Source organism: Cotesia typhae, unplaced genomic scaffold (assembly GCF_013202065.1).
Source record: "Cotesia typhae breed Kobodo isofemale line unplaced genomic scaffold, CoteBio_Ctyphae contig_5, whole genome shotgun sequence".
Classification (NCBI taxonomy): domain Eukaryota; kingdom Metazoa; phylum Arthropoda; class Insecta; order Hymenoptera; family Braconidae; genus Cotesia; species Cotesia typhae.
The window spans coordinates 1,693,655-1,699,784 of NW_027423757.1; the positions used below are offsets into that span (position 1 = coordinate 1,693,655).

At 36.8% G+C, this 6,130-nt stretch overlaps 1 protein-coding gene across 1 annotated transcript in view; it reads right to left on the reverse strand.

Moving 5' to 3' along the window:
- The window catches only part of LOC141530651 (xaa-Pro aminopeptidase ApepP), a 48,643-nt gene extending 47,819 nt beyond the window's left edge, over positions 1-824 (reverse strand). The window contains exon 1 of the mRNA XM_074247879.1: positions 819-824. The gene's annotated coding sequence lies outside the window, so the exon portion shown is untranslated. The remainder of the gene's footprint in view (positions 1-818) is intronic.
- Positions 825-6,130: the final 5,306 nt, after the last annotated feature.

Genomic DNA, 6,130 nt, shown 5'->3' on the forward strand with positions numbered 1-6,130 from the left:
ACCACTTTCTTTTTTTAACTGTTTCAAAGATCAACGGTCCTTAAAAATAAAAAAAAAATAGTTTATCGATCCATAAAATCAATGTTCTTTTCCCACGATGATTAATGGCCTACAATAAATGACAATTACAATTTAATATAATTAGTAGCAACTCGAACTGCAAACTAATTTTTAAATTAACAATTACATTGGAGATAGATTTTTCTTACAGATGAGCGACAACTATGATTGATTATCAGACAGCCGGTAAATAATGTTCTCTGTCTAATTCATTTGGATGCTACTGTACGCAGTAAATTCGCATTGGTGGAAGAGGCAACTTACAATAGCGGAGTGTCGAGAGAGGATGTGTGACATTGAACTTAACTCGGTAATAACCATCTACCACGGTCAATTTTGATGCAGATATAACAGTATTAACTTTGCTACGGGGGTTAACACGTAGTAATAAAAACGGGAAACTAACGATGCATCAACTTGTTTTTTCCTCTTTACTTCATTTAAATTAATTTTATATATCAATTATCGTTATCATCTTGTTTATATCATTACTGTCTTAATATTCTTAACTAATATACTTCTTCTCCAACTAAAATTTTGTTTTAGTTTTTTTTCTTCAAATTTTTCTAGAAAAAGTGTTACTTAATTGCGTACGTCATTCTCCAGTTTATTTTAACCGATTTATCATCTCAATATTTACCTCATTCATTAATTTATTTATTTTTATCAACAAAAATGATAATGATAAATATTACGATTATCTTACTATAAAGTATTAAGACAGCTTTATGCTATTTATGGTTATTTTTGTAACTTACCCGGTAGAAAAGTAAATAAAATAATCCAGTGCGATGACCCCATCTGTAAGATTTTATTATATACCCAATAAATGACACACACGCGCACTTAAATGTAATATTTATAAAAATAAATGCGTGGTTAAAATGAGGATGAAGATGATAAGATGCGACTTGGATTAAAAGCAATCAAGATCTATTATACGGATGATAACGTTTGGGTAAAAGGTCATTCGTGGCAAACCTAATAGCTTTGCGGTCGTGTCTCAGTCACGAAGATAACTTCTTTCCGATAAATGTGCGGTCACCGCGAACACACCGTAGATGTTATGAGACAAAGACAGAGTGAAGATGAGATTCAGGTGTATTTTTAGACTCCTGTGCACAAAGATTCTCTATCACTGCCGATTCTGCGGTTACCCGCTTCAGGGTGACTGCTGTGACCAAGAGAAAATTATTCGAAGAGATGCGAAGTGGTGGTAGCAGTTGCGCGGGTAACTAACCAAGAGGTAGGGATCATACTCATCGTGATCTAGTCCAGTCTTTTATTTATTTACTTTTTTATTTAACACTTATGCCTACTTGGCTCCACTGTATTGAGCTTGTACCGGAGAATAATAATAAGGGAGCTATTTTTTAATTTTGATTAGATATTCTTTGATGATACTTCCTTTGAAAAAATGTTTAATTGAATCTTCAACACTCTGTGCTTCGTCACATTTTTATTCAAGTCACACTCATATTTTTTAGTGATAATTTTATTACTCTTATTTTAAAATCTTTCGAAAAATGATGAATTAAAATTTATTTAGTCTTTTTCTTCAAATTATTTTGAATATTACGTCTATTTTTATTTTAAATTAATAAAAAGTCTATCTTGATTAAAGAAAAATAATTTCGAAACAAATTAGTGTTCTGGTGTCAAAATTGTTTCTCTTGGATTCTCGATTCTTGGAATAAAATCTTTCTATCAGAGGTCGATAACTTTTATCACTTAATTACCAAATGTATATTATCTTCGCGGGACTTTCACGGGATGAAATTTCTTTTAGTTCAGGTGATTCCCGTTTAAGAATTTGATTATCTTCTCTCAAGAACTTCAGATCTTTGTTTCATGTCGTAGTTTTGTCCAAAATGTTACCAGTTTAAGCAAACGAACGAAGTATTTATTTAATAAGTTTTATCTTTCACGAATGATGGAAAGTATTAAGAATTTTTCAATGACACAAAAAAATAAAAAATTACTTTAGCAGCGTGATTTAAGCAAATAAATTTTATTATTATTATTTTTTAACAATAAAATGCTTCGTTAGAAAATGAACTTTTTAAATAGAGATTTTTTAAATCTTTATTCAAAAGTTATAATTTAATAATTGAAGAGTTAATTTCATGAACTGAGTTTATAAAGAAATTATTTTTTTTTTTATAGAATAATTTTTTTTCTTTAGTATAGGTTTAAAGTTTTATAAATAAAATTATCCATCAAGATTGACATTTATCTATTGACTTTCTGGCAAGATGATAGTTGACACAGACTCAGATACTCTTAGTCTAACGATACTCACCAGAGTCTTAAGTAAGTTTATTTTTATATATTTTTTCCCTTCATATTTTATCACAATCACTCTGAGAGTCAGTTGGTAAGATGATATTATATAGACGTATAAATAGAAAAACAGCTCTTCCGTTAAAAGCGTAAAAAACTTTTTGAGATAGTATACGGTAAAATCGTGGTAGTCTATTCTTTTTTTTTTTTCTTATAAAATAAAATAGTAAGAAAAAAGAAAAGGAAATATAAAGCCAAGGGGATATTTTACAAGTATATCCATTGTAACTTATCGACTTGAGTAAAATGACGTTGAGGTGATCGTACGACCTTAAACCACACCCAATGGATCTTGGTATACGGTAAATGGAGTTGATCCATTTCCGATATCCAAGCGGTAGTATATGCCTCACCCTACACCGGCTATGTAGTTCTATGAGGCAACTCTGAAAGCTCCTGGTATGCTATGGTGTAGTAGTTTAATAGCTGGGTCATTACGAAATGTGCAGTTGGTTTAAATGTAGAGTAGAGATGCTACATTTAATATGCTCGTGATCCCTTTTACTTTAATGATAGTTATCGATCCATCTTTTAAAGTCTGATAAACAGTATCATTTTGACATTTACAAAAGCAACTACAATTGTATAGAGATTTTTTTTATTTTTTTATTTACTTATTATAAAGATTAATCGAAATAAGTTATAATTGTGATAATTAAAAATATAATAATAATAATAACAATACTTAATGCAAATAAATATTATTATATTTATTATTATTATTATTAATATCAATATTTATTCAATATATCATGTTAAAGTAATAATCACACAAAATTGTTTAGATTAAATTAATCCCGTAATCCCTACCGTTTGTGTATGTATATTTTATATAAATATGTATACCCATACATTAAATACCTTTGTATTTTTCGTTTTTAATTATAATTATAATTATAATAATAATAATAATAATAATAATAATAATAATAATAATAATAATTATTATTATTATTATTTTGTTATTAAATGCTCAGGGGGGTTATCCCCGGAGTCCGATTCTCCGAGGGCCCAGCCTGAGCTCTATCTGTTACTGCTGGACCACTCCGCACAACAAGGCGGTTAGTGATCACAGCATGCCAAAGTCATTTCCCTTAAGAAACGGAGAGAACCAAGTAAAACAGCCTTCTGCATCCTAACTGCCAAGAACTCAGCTTTTGATGAACAAGCTGGAACTTTGGCAAGTGAGGATACAAAAGACTGTTTCATCCCTCCTAGGACGCCAACAATCAGGACGACAAGCTTGACACGGTAACCTGGGTAAAGTTTGCCAATTTCAAACAGGAGGTCCTGATATATTTGTCTTTTGTGCTCTTCTTTGGCTGAGATGTTATATTCAGCCGGGGCCGAGAACTCAATGACATAAATGTCACGAGTGGCCTTGTCGAAGAGCACAATATCAGGTTTGTTGTGATCTATCCACCGGGTTGTTGCAAATGACATGTTCCAACAAATTTTGCAACTGTCATTCTCAACAACCTGGGGAATATCTCCTGGCAGATAAGGCAGCACTGGTGTCACGTCAATACCGTAGCAATGACGAAGATAGTAGTACAGTACTCTCAGGGCAGCATTGTGACGCTGGATATATGCACCTCTCGCCAGCACTGGACATGCCGACAAAAGGTGCATAAGCGTCTCCGGATGTTGTCTACACCTCCTACAGGACGTGTCCGGTAGCTGCACCTGGAGCACCTTGCTACGGTACTCAAGAGTGTTAATGACACCATCTTGGCAGGCAAATATGAACCCTTCAGTCTCGGACATCAGGTCAGCTGACTTTAAGAAGGAAAACGTCAGCTGGGTGGACAAGCCATGATCACGCACGTGTTTAAAGAACACGCTGTGCATGGACTTGTCCATCAGTTCGCCAAGGAGTAGTTTTTCCTCGGTGTTCCTGATGACGCTCTTAAATTCCTCCTTTCGGAGTTCCATAAGAGCGTTTATTTCTCCAAGACCAAGGGTTCTTGCCGCATATATTGCTGCCTTATACAAGAATGACCCCTTATGTTCATTTTCATGTTTATGTACAATTTGTATAAGAAAGTCATCCTCGTCTGCAGTGAAATTGACAACTTCGTGTGTTAAACCCAGGACCAAACGGTCGTGAAGCCGCTCCAAACTCTGCAAACCTCTCCCACCGATGAATCGGGGGAGGTATAATCTGGCGACTGATGAATTGGGGTGCATGCTCCGATTCATATTGATGATCTTACGGGTTTTGATGTCGAGATCTCGTAAATCCTTTCGGGCCCATTTCAGGACACCGAAAGTGTATAGTAAGACTGGGACAGCGAGCATATTAGTAGCTGAGACTTTGTTTTTGCCGGAAAGTTCGGAGGACCAAATTTTCCGGAGTCTCCTAACATACTCGCTCTGAAGAGTTGCTCGGACTTCAGAGACCGCATGCATGCGGTGCTCTTCCATTCCTAGATATCTATACAACTCCCCGGCGTCTAATTGTCTTAAGACGCTCCCATCCACTAACTCGACATCATCACCAGTATCAGAGCACTTACCCCTCGCCAGATGTACGACCGCACACTTGTCCAACCCAAAAGACATTCCGACATCTCGTGTGTACTCTGCTACGATGTTGAGGGCCGCTTGTAGATGATCTTTATCAGCGCTATACAGCTTCAGATCATCCATGTAAAGCAGATGGGTAATCGAATAGTTTCGATCACCCGGAGGCCCCACAGAGTACCCACGAGTTTTACGGAGAGCAACAGATATAGGCAGCAGTGAAACGCAAAACAGCAGAGGGCTCAAGGAATCACCTTGGAAGACCCCCCGTTTATACTCTACAACTCCGGTTACGTGCAATGCATTTCCACTTCCAATGTAAAAACGCGTTCGCCAGAGCTGCATTGTACGCCGAATGCACTCCACTATTTCCGGATTGACTCCCAGGCATTTGAGTAGATATAAAATCAACTCATATGGAGTTGAGTCAAATGCCTTGCGATAGTCAATCCAAGCCATTGACAGGTTGCGTTGATAGTAGATCGCATCTTGTAAGACGCATCGATCCACTATCAGGTTCTCCTTGCAACCTGACAGGCCTCCTTTACTGCCACGTTGTTCATATATCTGTTGCCATACAGGCTCTATCTGCTGCAAGATACGGTTATTTAAAATTTTTGTAAAAATTTTATAAACCGCATTCAAGCAGGTGATAGGCCTGAAATTCTTAGGGTCAGACAAGTCACCTTTTTTAGGTATCAGTACGGTTCGCCCTTCTACAAGCCAGTTCGGAATCGGATCGTCAGCTCTAATGTACGATGTAAATATGCAGGCCAGATGGAGGTGGGTAGAAGTAAACTTCTTCCACCAGAAGACATTAATGCCATCTGGTCCCGGGGCAGCCCAATTTTTGCTGCCATTTAGAGCTGAACGAACTTCATCCACACTGACTGCAGGGCTCTCTTCATCAGCATTCTGCTGACGGTGTTCCCGACAGAATGCTTTGAAGTCGTGCAGAGCTGGAGTATTAGTATTATTATTATTATTATTATTATTTTGTTATTAAATGCTCAGGGGGGTTATCCCCGGAGTCCGATTCTCCGAGGGCCCAGCCTGAGCGCCATCCATTACTGCTGGACCACTCCACACAACAAGGCGGTTAGTGAGTGCAGCAGGCCAAATTCATTTGCCTAAGTAGACGCAGGGATCCCAAAATGACAGCCTTTTGCATCCGCACTGCTAGAGACACGGCTGCTGAACT